This window comes from Canis lupus, chromosome 28, assembly GCF_011100685.1.
Source record: "Canis lupus familiaris isolate Mischka breed German Shepherd chromosome 28, alternate assembly UU_Cfam_GSD_1.0, whole genome shotgun sequence".
In the NCBI taxonomy this organism is placed as follows: domain Eukaryota; kingdom Metazoa; phylum Chordata; class Mammalia; order Carnivora; family Canidae; genus Canis; species Canis lupus.
Window position 1 is genome coordinate 11,774,540 of NC_049249.1, and position 16,716 is coordinate 11,791,255.

Genomic DNA, 16,716 nt, shown 5'->3' on the forward strand with positions numbered 1-16,716 from the left:
ATGGTGAGGAGAAGGGGTCCAGTTGCAAAAAAAAATCCAGAACAGGTCTTCACAGTGTACTGTCATTATTTTGTTTCAGGTGGTGTGAATATCCAACAACCAGACAATACGTACCGTCAAATACAAGTTCAATAAAATTAATAAATCTTTCCAATGACTCCTCAGTTGATATCACTGCTCTACTTGAAGACCTTCAATGATCCCTCTTACATATGGAACTGGGTGCAAGCCCTTCCTGTAAGGAATTAGGTAATGCCTTTTAGGAGTCACATGATCCCACAGCATTGATACCTCTGGATTCTGGGAAGTGCAAAAGAAAGTGTGATAAGCAAGCCTTTGAAAGTCTGTATCATTATTCTGGAACAGGGCCCATTCTGATTTCCTTGTTGGTTATGTAAGACACTAACCCAAGTGTGGGTGGAACCAGGGAGCATGGTTGAGATTCTGGACTGATCTCCAGTTCCAGGAGCCCAGTCACTAACTTGCTAGACAGTCACCTCCATTCTAGGGGCTTTTTCCTCTGGACAGTTGCTATAGGCTGTAGGGCCAGACACATGAAATACAAAGTATGCGGTGCTCTGACAGCATAATGAGCCCCATAAGTAGGAGATGGTATTTTGTTATTAATTCTTTTCACCATAGCTACTAGTAAAGTTATTGGTCCTTGTACTTTTTTTTTTTTTATAAATTTTTTTTTAAATTTTTATTTATTTATGATAGTCACAGAGAGAGAGGCAGAGACACAGGCAGAGGGAGAAGCAGGCTCCATGCACCGGGAGCCCGACGTGGGATTCGATCCCGGGTCTCCAGGATCGCGCCCTGGGCCAAAGGCAGGCGCCAAACCGCTGCGCCACCCAGGGATCCCTGGTCCTTGTACTTGACTGCTCTTGGGACTGACAAATTTCATGGCTTCTTCTTAAAATCCTCTCTTCCCTTGGCTCCATGGTACCTCTGTCTCTTTCTGTCTCTCTTGCCGCTACTCTCCTTCTCCTTCATTTCTGCATGTGGTTGCCTCCTGAGGGGAATTATTCACTTCTACCTGCCTCTTAGATGGTGAGGTTCTTGGTGTTTTGTCCTTGGACCTCTTCTCCCACACTCTATACCATGGCTGAGTGCTATTACCCACACCCAGGACTTTATTATCCATGTCAATACTTCCCAAACCTAGCCTAGGTCCTTCTTCTAATATATCTCCACTTGGCTGTCCCATAGGAACTACAAAGTCGCTATGTCCAAAGTCAAAATTTTCTTCTCAAACCCTGTCCTTTTCTCTGCCTTTTTTGTGTTGGTACCACCATCTACCCAATTACCTAAGCCAGCAAGCTGGTCATCTGGGACTTTGCCCCCAATTCTTACATCAGGGTCACTGAGTCCAATCAATTCTACCTTTTAATATTTTTCATATCTGCTCCTTTTTTTCCATTCTTTAGTTCAGAGCTTGCCATGTAACCCATCTTTTTGTCCCCTGCCTTGCCTTTCTCCTGCTGCTTGCCACATTGCCAGCAGAGCATCAATTGCTGTCACTCCTTTAAACCCTTCAGCATCTCCCCATGCCTTCTACTTTCACAGGGACAATGAAGCCTAGCTCTGGCTAGCTCTCCAGTCTCAGATCCTGCCAGTACCCTTTACTCCAATGCTAACTGGCTCACCAACTTCTGGGGGTGGGGAGTGGGGCATGAGCTGAGTTGGCAGTCCTTGTAAGGTCATGAACATGAACAATTATGCATGAACAAAGAGTGTTTCACAATGAAAAGCTAGCTAAGTCTTGCACATAAATATTTTTCAAATGACAATGTTAGTAGATACTGTTGGGAATAAAGTACACAAGTTCCTTCAAAAGTATAATAAATATTTTTCAAGTGTAAGTACCAGCAGACACTGTTGGGATTAGTAAGACACAAGTTCATAGAAAACTGTTAAAAGATTCCTAATGGAATTTTTTTGGCGGGGGGCATCATGCGCTTTTCTCAAGCAAGAGGTTTAAGGTTTTACTTATTTATTTAGAGACAGAGGGAGGGTGGTAGAGAAAGAGGAGTGGAGGGACAAGCAGACTCCCTGCTGAGCATGGAGCCTGATGCAGGGCAGGGCTCTGGATCTCAGGACCCCGAGACCATGACCTGAGCTTAAACCAAGAGTCAGACGCTTAACTGACTAAGCCCCTGTGGTGCCCCTCAAGCAAGAGATTTTAAAAGGACAATCACTATAATGTGGCAAGGCCATGACATTAGCCGACGTTAAAAAGGAACCCTAGTGGGATCCCTGGGTGGTGCAGCGGTTTGGCGCCTGCCTTTGGCCCAGGGCGCGATCCTGGAGACCCGGGATCGAATCCCACGTCGGGCTCCCGGTGCATGGAGCCTGCTTCTCCCTCTGCCTATGTCTCTGCCTCTCTCTCTCTCTCTGTGACTATCATAAAATAAAATAATAATAATAATAATAAAAAGAACCCTAGTTCTTTTGCAGGGCTGACTCCCTTACCCTGAAGGACCAAATTGAACAAACTGTGGTTCCACTTCTGTGGTGCTCCTTCCTCCTAGAATACAACCACCCTCCTCCCCTGTCAGACCCCCTGTCAGACTAGCTACATTGGGTCCTTGCAGAACCTGCTCAGGTGTTGTCCCTCTGGGAAACCTTTTCTAATCTCTGGGCTGGGCTAGAAGCCCCAACTCTGGACACTCCTGTACCCTAAACTTCTCTATAACTACCTACTGAATTGTAGTGACTTACACTCCCCCTCACTGGGCTGTGAGCTTGGTGAGGAAGGGGATCATGTCTTTCAAACCTAAATCCTCGGTGCCTAACAAGGTGCCCAGTATAGAGTAGGGAAGAAGTATTTTTGGAGTGAATGAACTTTGGTGCTCTTCTGCATTACTTTTTATCTTCTGTGGGGAGGAGGGGGGAGTTTCTCCAGCTTGAGATTGGCTCCCTGGAGGTTCGCTGTCTTTACAGATTTCATTAACCTACCAATTACTCTTGCTCTCAGTGGCTCTGGAGATGTTAGATAAGACCTGAATTATCACTGATTCTCAGTCACTCACCAAATACCTTATCCCAACCTGACACAAGGCCATTGATCATGGACAGTATTTTTCATCCTTAAAAAAGATCCATATGACCATCTCTTAACTAAGTTAAAATGAGTTAATTTGGTGAGACCCTGAGTCCCCATACATCCTTATCTATGAACTCCCTCCCTTATAAAGACGGACCACATGCTTTACCACCTCCATCCAATTTTTTCTGTGTATATTTTTCTTTAAATATTTATCCTGTTACCCAGTGAAGTCATAGCATGCTAAATATTACAATAATATTTCATTTTTATAAATAATTTGTAGGTTTGAAAACAGTCACACTGATGATAAAAATCGAGTGGTACACACTATTTTGTAGACAAAGTCATTTAGCTATGATTTAATTTGACTATTGCATTTAGTTCTTCCAACAACCAGCTGAAACAGGGGTTAACATCCCTATATTATGGTGAGACCCCTCAGAGTTTAGAGGGGCCTCACCTAAGTCACAAAGCCAATAAGTGGTAGGGGTGAGATCTGCAATGCTGTCCTTTATCATGGTCCTATCTGGCCTCCCTTGTGATTGCTAAAGAGCCCTATGAGGTACATGGGGCAATTATTATTATTATTATTATTGTAACTTTACTATTGAGATGAAGTCAGAGAGGTTAAGTGGTCTGGGCAAGGTCACATAGCTAATAGGTGCTAAGCTAGGTCTCGAATTCAATCTTTCCGACCTCTCTTTCTACTATTTCATGGTGTTCTCCAATTCCAGATGGCACTCACCCCGATCATGTTTCTTTATTTCAAAACCATTCCTTATCATGTTTCCATCATATTTTGGGACCTCTTTACTGCCCATGACTTTTCAAACCAAATGCTAAATGATCCAGCCTATGTTGAACTATTTCTCTTAATTCCCTAGCTGCTGAGGGCATTTAAATTATCCAAATATTAGGACAACTGCATTTTATCACCATCTGTTTTTACAAAGTCTGAGTTACTTTTCAATTCCTAAACTTGTTTTCTTTATTTTGCATGCTATTTGGAATGGAATTCAATGTGTCAGTGTGAGTCAAGCCTCCTGCTCCCCAGGTCTCTGTGGGAGCCCCTTGCCAAGGTCACCCTCCTTCCCCCAACACCTGTCTACAGTCTCTTGGTTTCATGTCTTACCCTGGTTGTTGCTAGCCATGGATACTGAAGCAAGCTCTCAACTACCCTGAGGTCGCAGGGTAGCAGGTCTAGTGAGCATGCTTTTTTGTCAGTCTTGAAGATAATTTGCTTGACTCTGGTCTGGCCCCGGGTGAACTTTTGTGGGGGCAGAGGCTAGGGAAGTCTTTGTATTATAGGGAGCATTCGTGGGAGCTGTGTCTGCTTCAGGCTGGCATATTTGGGACCTTGAGTGGGAGGTGAAGGGACTTAGGTGAAGGGACTCAGCTATTTCAAGGAAGTGATTTGCCTTCTCTGAGAGCTTGGGTCTCTCTATGTATAAGATAGACTAGTTGAAACCTAAGATTCCTTCTGTCTTGAACATTTTTTAGGTGGGTTGTCCAAAGCCTAACAACTAGCTTGAGGCATTGCTCAAACTCAGAGTGATCCTGCACAGTTAGAAATCTGATCACGATATTCGCCCACCTAATGTTCAGTAGCGCCCTGCTGATCTTAGAACACTGTCCAGAGCCTTTTACCTACGTCTCCAGCCCTTTAGAGGCATCTTCACAGGGCACTGGCATTGCTGACAGCTTGTCAGTCTCTCCCCCAGGCGGGAAGACCATGTGTGTGTCTTGTCCATTCCTGCAGTCTCCCTATACCAATTCACATAGCAGGTGATCAAGAAAAGAAGGACTGATTATATGTATATGTATAGATATAGATGTATGCAGGGAGATGAACCTAGAAGGAAAAGACCCTGGACTGGAAGGCCAGAGACCCGAGTTTTAGTGTAGACTTCCAGCATGAACTATGTCGGCCTGGCCCTGTCACCAGTCTGTCTGGTCCTTGTTCCTGGATCGTTAAACCGTTGGAGGGGAAAGAAGAAGGGAGGCAGAGGAGAGGGAGGATAATGCATAGGAATCTGGCGCGTGTGCTGGGGCGCGGCCTCGGCTCCCTGTGCTCCCAGGCGGCCTCTCGGGCCAGGAGGCGCCCCCTGCGCCACTAGAGGGCGCTCTTGCTCCACACAAGGGCTCCGGAGCGCCGCCCCCGCCCGCGCGCGGCCTCCCCGAGGAGCGCAGCGCAGGGTCGCTCGGATCCCAGCCGAGAGCGCGTCGCGGTCCCCTTGGCGGGGGGCCCGCCTGAAGGTTGCCGAGACTCAGGAAGCGGTTCGGCCGGCGTGCAGGGAGGGGGCGCAGGTGCGCCCCGGAGCCCCGGGCCTCCGCGCCGGCCGCGCACCTGTGTGCGCTTTACAGGCTCCCCGGGGCCGGCGGCCCCTCGCGGCCCCTCGCGGCCGAGTCAGGACGCTGGGCTGTGCGGCTGCGGCTGCGGCTGCCCTTCTCCGGGCCAGGGCCAGGGCCAGGGCCAGCGCCAGGTTGGGGCCTGGGGGCTCGAGGACAGAGGGGCCTTGCTGTCCCCGTGCTCCCGGGGAGGCCGTGCATCTGGGTGGCGTAGAGGGGAAGTTCCTTTGAAAGGGCCGCGAGTGATGCCACTGGGCCGCGGAGGGCCGCGGAGGGCCGCGGAGGCGCCGCAGCTAGTGTCGCCGGCCTCACTAGCCCCGCTGGAGCAGGGGCTGCAGGATGCTCATTCCCCTCCCGGGGGTGCTCCTGCCTCAGGGGCCATGGGGAGGATGGCGTCCCAGTGCGCCCTGAAGCTTTCCCCCTCTCTTTGCCTCGCCTGGAACCTGGTAGAGACTGTCAGAAAGTCCCCTCTCCCTCCAGGCCCCACTGGCCGCGGCCTTCAAGGCCTCATGGGGCAGCGGAGGAGAGGCCGGTATCTGCAGCTCCCTCTAGCACCCGTCCTGCCGGCTTTACTTTACCTGTGTGCTGGGGTCATTTCGCCGGCTACACCCGACTGTTTTCATTTCCTCGTTTTCAGTAGCATGTGGTTCAGTGCCTTCTTGCTTAGGAGAGTAATCCTACTTAATGTTTGTTGCCTTCCACTAAGTCAGCCTCTCTAGGAGTTCTCCTGATTGGACACTAACCCCTTCCCCTATTGTTAAGGAGAGGAGACTGTACCAGAGAGATCAAATGGATCTCCTGTTCCCCTCACCCCTCAAGTAGCCCCACATTGTGTGTGAGGCTCCTGGCCACTCAGACCCTTTGAGGCTGAGAGGATCATTTGCCCTTCATCCTATTCTTTGAGGGGTGTGTTGAAACAATGAGGAGGGGATCCCTGGGTGGCGCAGCGGTTTAGCGCCTGCCTCTGGCCCAGGGCGCGATCTGGAGACCCGGGATCGAATCCGACGTCGGGCTCCCTGCATGGAGCCTGCTTGTGTCTCTGCCCCTCTCTCTCTCTCTCTCTCTATCATAAATAAATTTTAAAAATTAAAAAAAAAAAAAGAAACAATGAGGAGTTTTGGTCTAACTTCTGTATCACTGAACCAACACTAGGACTCCTTTATGCAGACAGAGCTGGGGGATTTTATAGACAAGTTGTCAGAGATCTAGGCTTTTCCTGTTTGGGGGTCATGACTTGATCTGTGTTCTATCCCAGGCTGTGTAATAATGTCTACTCCATACTGGGATTTTACCATGTGCTTCTAATGGCTTAGAGTAACTTAGCACATTTGGCAGACAAGATGAGAGCCCAGCTAAGGAACCTGGGTTTATACTGATATTGTTAATTCCCAACAGATGGGGAAATCATCTGGGGGCAGTTTGGAAAGAAAATTTGATTCTGCGACCATCTCAAAGCTCCATGTCATAGGCCTATCACACTCAAACCACAGGACACAATAAGAACCAGCTATAAAAACCATGGAGAGGCTTTAACATGTGGTTAACTCTGTTCCCTTCCCATTATAAAGAATCGGTGCCATGATCTCCGGCATTCATGAGTATACAAGGGGCATTACTCATCTCCCTACTGTTCTCTGTGTTGTACAAATTCAATTGTAGCAGACGGAGCCCTTACCCGTGAAGACAGAAACTCAGAAACATGCAAATGTGTGGTCAGATACACTATAATTAACACATTACACAAGGAGAGAGACAAGGAAAATCACACTTTCTCAGCCTGGATTTTGAGGTCTTCTGTGTTCTGGCTCTGGTATATTTCTGTGGCCTTTCCTCTCACCCATACAAAGCATCTTATATTCCAATCATGTAAAATGATTTGCCATCACCCACTCCCTTCAAACAAAATGAGCCTTGAACTTTTGTACTTCTGAACATTAGTAAGCTCATCCCACTGCCCGGAATCTCCTTCTGTCCAGCATTTCCTAGGTATATCACTCATCCTTCCAGCTCCTGCTCAGTGGCCCTCAGCCCTGAGGACTTCCTAGGTTGCCAAGTTAGAATTCATCTCTTCCTTCCTTATACTCCCCTTTCCTATATTTACCCTCTTGTGGTCTGTCTTGTCTTCTTGTCTTAAAATATCACCAGGTTCCCCCAGTTCTAATTGTGTGGAGCTGGAAGAGGCAAGTGTGGGGATGAGAAGTGTCTCCTTTATGGGCAGTCTACAGGTGAGATGAAGAGAGTCAGGCAAGAGGGCAGGTGTATGTGTGTGCACATGTGCACAGATGGGTTTTCCATATGTAAAAGTATGAGATAAAGTCTATAAGCCACACCCAAAATTAGTTCCATCATTCTAAAGTCATGAATACCTATTCAAATATGTTAAAGGGATAAATATCTCGGTTTTATGGGATTTTGATAAAATGCTCCCTATAGTATCAGGTGCACCCTCAAAAGCAAAAAGTAAGACATCCCAGGTGGCACAGGCTCTGTTCCAGAGCCCACAGATGTCAAAATGCATAGTGTGCGGTGATTCAGAATCATTCCTGCAAAGGTGAGCAGAGAAGAAGTAGTCTGCCAAGTGATTATTGGTGTTGGGCAGCTGGTCCCCCAGTTTGGTGCTCTAGGCCCCTCATCTGGAATAAGCCACATGTCATCTCGGGCTTCCTGGTGCTTGGCAGCCAAAGATCTACTGATTCAGGGCCCAGGCCCTGCCGTAGGGATGAGTTGGATTAAGATTTTTCAGTTCCCTGTGGCTTACATTTGTCTGTCACCCAAACCACAGCCTCTGGAGGATGTGGAGAAAGGAGAAGACAAGGGCCATTTCTTCTCAGTCTAGCAGAACTGCCTACATAGTCTGCTTCCTTGCCCCTCATTTTGGAGTCAACTGCTCAGAAACATGTGAGTGTTAGCCTAAAGTGCTCATTCACCAGTGTTTCATCTGGGTTATCTGGAACAGAATAGAAGTCTCTGCCTGCAGTGAGAGTCCCCAGGTGAGTGAAGGTGGGGAGGGGAGGCCCTAGCCTTGATGGACAGCTGTGCAGAGAGATTCCAGCTGCTGGGAGTGAGCTGCAAGAAAATGTATTCTGGAGCCGAGAACAAATGAAAAACTCTCAGAAAACAACCCCAAGTGCAAAGTGAAAACCCTGAATTCCTAAACATCTTGGTTTAAGATGTCAAGTTACTGTAAAATATAAAAGCATTTTATAATCCTCTAATCTGCACAGCGATCTGTACATTACTAATATGGGAGTTCAAACAAAACAAACAATAAAACCTATGGGGAGCCGTACACATCCTTCCACTTAGTCATAGAGAACTCCCAGGGGCTCATGGCATGTTCACACCTTTGGCAAAATGGCTTCGAGCCTAAATGAAGACTAGAATCTGGGTGAAATCAAAGATGGAAATCAGCCGGGATGTTGCTCCAGCGTTTTCTGGAGCGACAATGGTTCGCAACCTTGACCACATATTTGAATCACCTGGGGACCTTTAAAAATACTGTTGCCTGGGTCCCAGGCCAGAGATTTTGGTTTAATTGGTCTGGGGTGTGGCTTGGGCATGTTTTTTTTGTTTTTTTTTGTTTTTTTTTTTTTTTTTAAAGCTCCCAGGTGATTCAGAGCACAGCCACAGTTGAGCACCAGAGGTAGAAGAGAGAGTGGGAATATGTTTGCAGCTGGGGGTGGAAGGGACTCAAACAGCTTTCTAACCATAACATTCTTCATTATTTCCAATAAAAAGAGCTTTTCTTACTGTTTTGGAGTACCATGTCAAGAGGCCACATTATTTTTAACCTAATAGTAAGATGTGAACTTTTCTTTTTTTTTTTTTTAAGATTTTATTTATTTGAGAGAGAGACAGTGATAGAGATCGCGCGAGAGAGCACAGGCAGGGAGGAGAGGGAGAAGCAGGCTCCCCGCTCAGCGAGGAGTCCAACACAGGGCTTGATCTAGGATCATGACCTCAGTTGAAGGCAGATGCTTAAATGACTGATCCACCCAGGCACCCCAGATGTGAGCTTCTCAAAGGCAAGTTTTTTTGAATTGTCTGAAGCAAGCATTTTTGCTTTTTCAAGAGAACTGCTTCATTTCATTTCTCCCTCCAGTGTGTCCACTAGTGAGATGAACATGCTCCTTACTACCAGGGAGGCGAGTGTGTAGCACTGCCCAGGATGAATTAAGAACCTAATCAGATGAAGCATTTGCACAGATAACAAACTGCATTTCTTTAACATTCAGGAGAAAACTTCTGCTTCTTTTTGAAGGGCAAGTTCTCAAAGGCATTTAGGTTTCTCTGAGGTTCTGAGCTGTGGCACAGAGAGTTCCCTACAGACAGAAGGTGGGTCAAGCTCTTTCCAGGCAAGAGGAACCGAAGGGGATTAAATATATCATCCAGTATTTTCACTGTGGTTTCCAGATATGTATGTAATTACTCCGATAACGCACAGTATATGTTGGTTATGGCTACTATGTCTTTTTGAACCACAGAATACCCTGAAATGAGCACAAGGGTTAAAAGAATCCAAATCCTCTAGGTTTCAATGAGTAGTAGTAGGCTTACATTAACTGAAGATTTGTAAGGCTCATTTCTCTATGTCCTTACTTCTCTTTAGTTTTTCTATAGACAACTCAAAGCTTTGTGTGTAAGTATTTTTACAAATATACATACTCATATATATTTACATTTCTACTTTCACAGTGTCCACTTCAGACTTTCTGAACTGGAACACTAGCTTCAATGTTGCTGGTTAGATTAAGTACTACCTTCCTGTTCCCTTGAGGCCAGCTTGCAAATCTCCCCTGTCCCATGAACCTTTCTTGCCCACTCAGCGCTTCAGCATCAGTGGCTTATCTTTCCTCCTGAGGGGTGCTCAGTGCCCTTTTAAAGGGGCTGCAGATAATGTGGTTGCATCTGCCCAGCAGGGCTTCTTCCTCCAGGTAAAAGAGGTCTCTATTCTAATGCCTACTTTTAAGAAAAGGATCCTTTTTTTTTTTTTTTTTTTACTTTATTAAAAAAGATTTTATTTATTTGACAGAGAGAGCGAGAGCGAGCATGAGCAGGGGGAGCTGCAGAGAGAGAGGGAGAAGCAGACTCCTGGCTGAGCAGGGAGCTCAACGCAGGGATCCATCCCAGGACCCCGAGATCATGATCTGAGCTGAAGGCAAATGCTTAACCAACTGAGCCACCCAGGCGCCCCTTTTTTTTCTGACTTTTAAAAACCAGCACCAGATGCCCTGTGTGGGTGAACAGCTTCTGCACACACTTCAGCTCCAATAGCACTACTGATGGTCCTTACCTCCTACAGAATATCAAAATAAATTCCAGAGGCATTAAAGAAATAAATATAAAAAATGAAACAAAAAAACTAGAATAAAACAAAGATACATATTTATCTGATATCAGGAATATAAATACATAGACATATAAGTGGAATGGAAGGAACCACAAAGCAAAAGATATATAGATCTAACTATATAAAAAGGAAATACTTCTGTATGTCAAGATAATACATTAAAAATGAAATGTTGTAACAACAGCAAAAAAAAATACTGGGGAAAATATTTTAACACATCTGATAGGTAGCAAAGGGGAAATTGCCTCTTTTTTTTTTTTTTTTGAAATTGCCTCATGTTAGAAAAACTTAGAAATCATTAATAAAATATAACAACTCAACTGAAAAATAAGCAGAAGAGATAGAAAATGCCTAAAAGCAATACTAATAGGCATGAAAAATTTTCAACCTCCCTAATACTCAAAAAATACAAATTAAGATGAAAGTATTATTTTTCATTATGAAGTTGGCAAAGATTTAAAAATATTCCTGTTCTGTGCTGGTGAGGTAGTTGGAATAACAAAATGTTCACACTTCCTACTCCTCAGGCCGCCACAACTAAGCCTGTCTGAGGTAAGAAAATTGAACAGTTAATCATAGGCGATAAGGTTCTATATAGTTCAATGGAGTCCAACATGAATGGAATAGTGAGAAATCTGGAAACCAGACCATTTGAGGAATGGTTGAAGGAACTGACTGTTTAGTTTGGAGACTACAACTCTACGGGGAGACACTGAAAAATTATTATGAAGAAGGCATAGATTTACTCTGCTTAATTTTTCTAAAGCAAGGGGATAGATGGAAGAAAACACACTTTGGCCACATACAAGGAGGATCTTTCCTACAATCAGAGCTGTTGAGTCCCAGAGTGGGCTGACTCATGACATGAGTAGTCTCAGCAAACAGAAGCTGCCGGCTTTCTGTCGGGGATGTTACAGAGGAAACTTCTTGATCCCTAAGAGTACTCCCCAATTTTTCCTCTATAAAGTCACCTTTTAATAACTTCAGAACTTTCATAAAGTGGTTTATTTTAAGAAGAAACTAATTTAAATGATCCCAGACAAGTAGAGAAAATGGAAACCTGCAGGGAGTATGTCTGGTCAAACAGAGTTAAAAAACTCCAGGTACCAACTAATATCAGCAGGGGAGAACTTACACACTTACTTGTCTTGAGTCTGCTGAGGTAAGTGGAATAATGGCCCTTTGGTTCTAGAAAGCAGGTTTTCAGTTTTTGTTTGTAAGTGTGTAAGTGAGAAGTCTTGGTATAGAATTCTTAGGGTTAAGACTTTTCCCCAAGCTTCTTTTCCCAGATTTGTCCATGTTCAAAAATAAACGTGGTGCTTCTAGTCATCTTTAGAGAGAGACTGTGGTAGGTCAGGTGGTGGCCAGTTCAGCCTCACACTCACCAAGCTCTGAATCTGGAGATGAAGTATCATAATGTGGTCTGTTCCAACAGGGACACGAAGATAGTTTTCAAGTCTTAGCACCTGGGAGTTAACTTGAGTATTTTCAGAACTATTCTGTTTGGCTAACATCAAATGACACCCTTCTAAAGGCATGCAGTTAGATGCCAGTGTTTTTCTTTGATATAGGATTTAATGAGGGTGAAATCAAAGCAAAAGCCATATCCCGGAGAGATGAAAAAAATAAGCAGTATGCAGAAAAGAAAAAAAATATGTTCATTTCTTCACAGAATAGTCAATAAGATTCTGGGTTAATAGAAGCCTCAAGTTCAGCTAATCATGGCAGCTGAAGGAGAGGCTTAATACAGATATGAAATGCAAATATTTAGTATGGAACTGATTAGCCCTGAAGCAGAAATATTCCACACCTCTCTCATGCACCACCCACAAGCTGCTTCCTGTTAGTTGTTTGTTTCTAATAACAGAGATGAACAACTTGAGGATAAGGACTTTAGAATTCCCTCCCCCCTCCCCCCTAATATCCCACATTGGATAGCTTTTGAAGGCCATTGATGATGTGGGGCTGGCATTTGAAGGATCAGGAGACATTCTGAGATGAAGTATTCACAATGAACTTCAGGTTCAGATGTTTTCCCCTAACTTGTGTATTTGGGATTCCTGAGCTCTTTATAATTATGGGACTACAATTCATTTAAAACTTTGGCTACATTAGTTGCCACTGCACATTAGAGTGCTGAAGGGAAACAAGTCATGTCTGGCACAAAGTAGGATCTCAATAAAAGGTGATGGATGGATGAAGACATGAGAAGGCTCATGTGCCAGCATCTTTCCCTCAGAGATGTGCCTCTGGGCTTGTGCTCCAGTAGGGGAAGGGGAACTAGCTGGCAGTGCCTATATGTATGGGGTTAGAATATACTATGTCAAAATTGATTTTTAGAGGCTTCAAATTAAACCAGCTTATAGTCACTGCTGGAAAGTAATAATCCTTTTGTTTGAGAAAAGCATAGAGGAAACAGGAAGTCCCCACTTTTGCTGAGAAAACAAAAGCTTTTATTAAAATTCTATATGACTGGGAAAAAGAAGCTTTGAAGAAGCTCAGAGAATAACTTTTAAGAAGGATCTGAAATTAGGACTTGTGAAGAAAAGTTAATGAAACAAGAGTGAGTTAGCCTAGAGGAGAGAACATTGCTGACTAATCTGATGCTCTTCACATTCATTCTGTGAAAAGCCTATGATGAAATGAAAGCAGACACTATGGTGATAGGGTACAGTGATCTATACTGTATGAATGCCAGTTGGGGTAGCACGGTGTTGAGGAAAGTGCATTGGATTTGGGGCCAGGAAAATTGGGTGCTAGATACTTTCTATCACTTAATAGTTGGGTGACTTGAATAAGTCATTTACTTCTCTGAGATTCAGTTTCCCCAACTCTAAAGTGTGAGGGAGGCAGGGATTGTTCTACTTTCTTCATGGTGCTATTTAGAGGGTCAAATGAGATAATGGCTATTAAAGCTCTTTATTATCTATAAAGTCCTAACCACATTGGGCCACAGTGTTCTTATAAAATTAAGTGTTCGGACAGGATTGAAGTTGTGGGCACTCCTTCCCCAGAGGCCTTAAACCTTGAGCATCTTCTAGTCCAGATGGCTTTGCTGCAAATGAGTAAGGGTAGGGAGAATAGAGCAGATCACTTCAAAATGTCATTCTGCCCCAGGATTCTTAGCATCTGATTCCCTCAGGTTCTGGTGTCAGAATAGAACAGTCAATGTGGTGAAAATTCTTTCCTTCTTTTCTTTTTTTGGATAGTTTTCCTTTCAAATGGAATTGAATGAGACACATAGGGCAGGACACTGAGATGTGACCAAACCCTTGCTCTTGGTTTGACTTTTCCCTAAAAATCTGAGTCCTGTATTTTGATGTAAGTTGACTTCTTTGGCCTCACTTCATGCTGCTTTCCCTGTTTGTCAAAAGACACTGGAGATATTTATGTCTTGGGGAGAACTGATTCCCTAGAGGACAATGTTCACTGATTTGTGATCACATCAGGCATTGGGCAGATTCCTTTCTTCATGGATGACAGAGATGTTCCAAAGGTTCTTTTTGACTTATCCAGAATGGGAACTATTATTGTCTTGGGTGTAAATGATCAGTCTTCCTCCCAGAAAGATGAGAATGTAGGAAACAGGACAGAGGATGGACTTGCAGCTGGAGATTTTCTGGAGAAAAACTAGCCTAATGTTACGGTCACTTCCTCTTACAGCACAGCCTCTCTGTGTGGCCTTTTAGTGGCCTGAAGAAGCTACTTGGCTGGTGACCGTGGAGACAACAGGCTCCAAAAGTGAAGTGGGAGTGGGAGAATGAGAATGGAAAAGAAGAATCACATTTTAGAATTCAATGGGAGGCAGAACTCTTTTGAGCTCACCCTCCCACTGAGTTGGAATCTTGGAGCCCCTCTGGGCTGGCCATGGCTGCTCACTCTGTGCAACAGGCTACCTCCCAACAAACCCTGTCCTCAGTCAGACCAGGCAAGCCTTTGAAGGAAAATTAGCTCTTTTTTTTGTGGTGAATTCTTTCTCTTTTAGATTATGCTCCCTGGTTTGCTGTCACTTTGGAGGATTCTAGGCTAAATCTGTTTTCTTTCACTTCTCAGTTCCTGAAGTATCTGAAGAAAGTCCTCATGACTTATTTTTCTTGTCTGAATGAAATCTCCCTATTTCCTTCAGACAGCCTTACATAATATGTATTCCAGACACAGAACCCCCTCCTTTTGTGTACATACTGCAGTTTTCTGAGCTTCCCTTCTCCTATCCTATAGGGTATTGGTCACCCACCTTTGGTCTGATTGCAAGAATGAGAACTATTTCTTGCATAAAGAGTTGAGACTTGAGTGGTAGGTCTTAAGATTGGTTCACTCACTGAAATGAGAAACAGGAACCTTCACCTGTGGACTTGGATCCCTAGACTGTGCCTGATTAGTGGCCCTAAGGGTGCTTCATGTGCAATACCTGACATTCTTGAGCCCTGAGATCTCGTGGAGATACCTTTGCAAAGATTTCAAATATCCCCAGTCCTGCTGGCAGCTCCGAGAGAATCAGTTACTCCATGTTCTCAACTAGTCATAAAGGTTTACTGGCATCTCTTTACTCCTGAACCGCCAGGCCAAATTGGTCTAACTGGTGGCTTGAATGGCACACTGACTTGCTCTATATCCTCTTTCTGGTTCCTCCAGACAAGAGCAATTACAGGTTCCTCTGCTCCCAATGCTTTCCATCCTCTTCTGAGCTAATATGGCTCCAGGCTGCAGCAAGGAATTAGCAGACACAGAACACAGAATCTAGCCCCAGAGGCTTATAAAACAGAGAAGGAGACACTAAAGGCTGAAATCACTTCCTTGCATTTCCTTTCATCCTTTCCTGCAGAGTCTGCTTCACCAAAACCACACCCTTCCTGTGAGACCCCCATCTCAGAACCACTGAGGGCTCTTGCACTCATTAATAGTTACTGAGCACAGCACTGGGGGGCACTGAACATATACGTGACAGCCCCTGCCAGCAGCTAACAGTCCAAGGTGGCACAGACCACTGAGGTCTAGTAGGAGAGGTGTCAAATTAGCAGTAGTTTACAGGACAGAAACAGGCTTAGAGAATTAAATGAAGAGCCCGAAGCTCCGCAGTGAAGTAATGGTAGGATTAGGGCTGGAATCCAGTTCTCTTGACTTCCAATCCAAAATTCTCTTTAATATGATATATGTAAACTCATATGTGCCTGTCTATATTTCTACTTATATACATAGGCATATACTTGGGTGTATGAAATTTTCATTTGTAAAAAGCTGTATTTCACCCACATGCTCTAGTTTGATTCTCACGATAACCCCATCTGACAGGTAAGGGAGCTGAGGTTTGCCCACAGGAGTAAATGGCAGCAACTGGATTCACAGGGCTTGTGATTCCAGCTCCCCCTTCTTTTAATTGCATGACATTGTTATTTGATCTCGGTGGCCATTACCAAATCCCTCTTCAGGACCCCTCTGGAATGAAATTCTCATTTTCCCTGTCTGTCTCCCACATTTTCAACAAAGCCGTAACACAGCTTCTCACTGAGATGGGGACAAGGTGAAGTGCAAGACAGCATAATTGGGACATAGAGCATATCAGTAGCCAGTGGGAGTTGCTTTAGTCACTCTAAAGGACAGGTACAGGCAAGAGGGACTGAGATGTGGCCAGGTTCAAATATTAGGGGAATAATCCTGGAGGCAGGACATAGAGTGGAGTAAACAGGCCTGGAGGCCTGTATGCCTTGGTTGTGGGGGGAAAAGCTCATAAAATGATGTCACCCTCTGACTACATCTCCTCTTGTTTTTGGTTTTGCATTTATCCCATTCTTATTATAATATTTTTAAAAAATATTTTATTTATTTATGAGAGAGAGAGAGAGAGAAGGCAGAGGTAAAAGGAGGCTCCATGCAGGGAGCCTGATGTGGGACTCGATCCCGGGTCTCCAGGATCAGGCCCTGGGCTAAAGGTGGCGCTAAACTGCCAAGCCACCTGGGCTGCCCTCTT

The 16,716-nt window shown here is 44.7% G+C and overlaps 1 protein-coding gene across 2 annotated transcripts in view; it reads right to left on the reverse strand.

The window, feature by feature from the left end:
* The window catches only part of HPSE2 (heparanase 2 (inactive)), a 632,592-nt gene that overhangs the window by 4,327 nt on the left and 611,549 nt on the right, over positions 1–16,716 (reverse strand). Inside the window, exon 12 of one of the 2 annotated variants that reach the window (XR_005380481.1) lies at positions 115–235. The exons of the other annotated variant lie outside the window; for it this stretch is intronic. The gene's annotated coding sequence lies outside the window, so the exon portion shown is untranslated. The remainder of the gene's footprint in view (positions 1–114; positions 236–16,716) is intronic. 2 annotated transcript variants of the gene reach the window in all.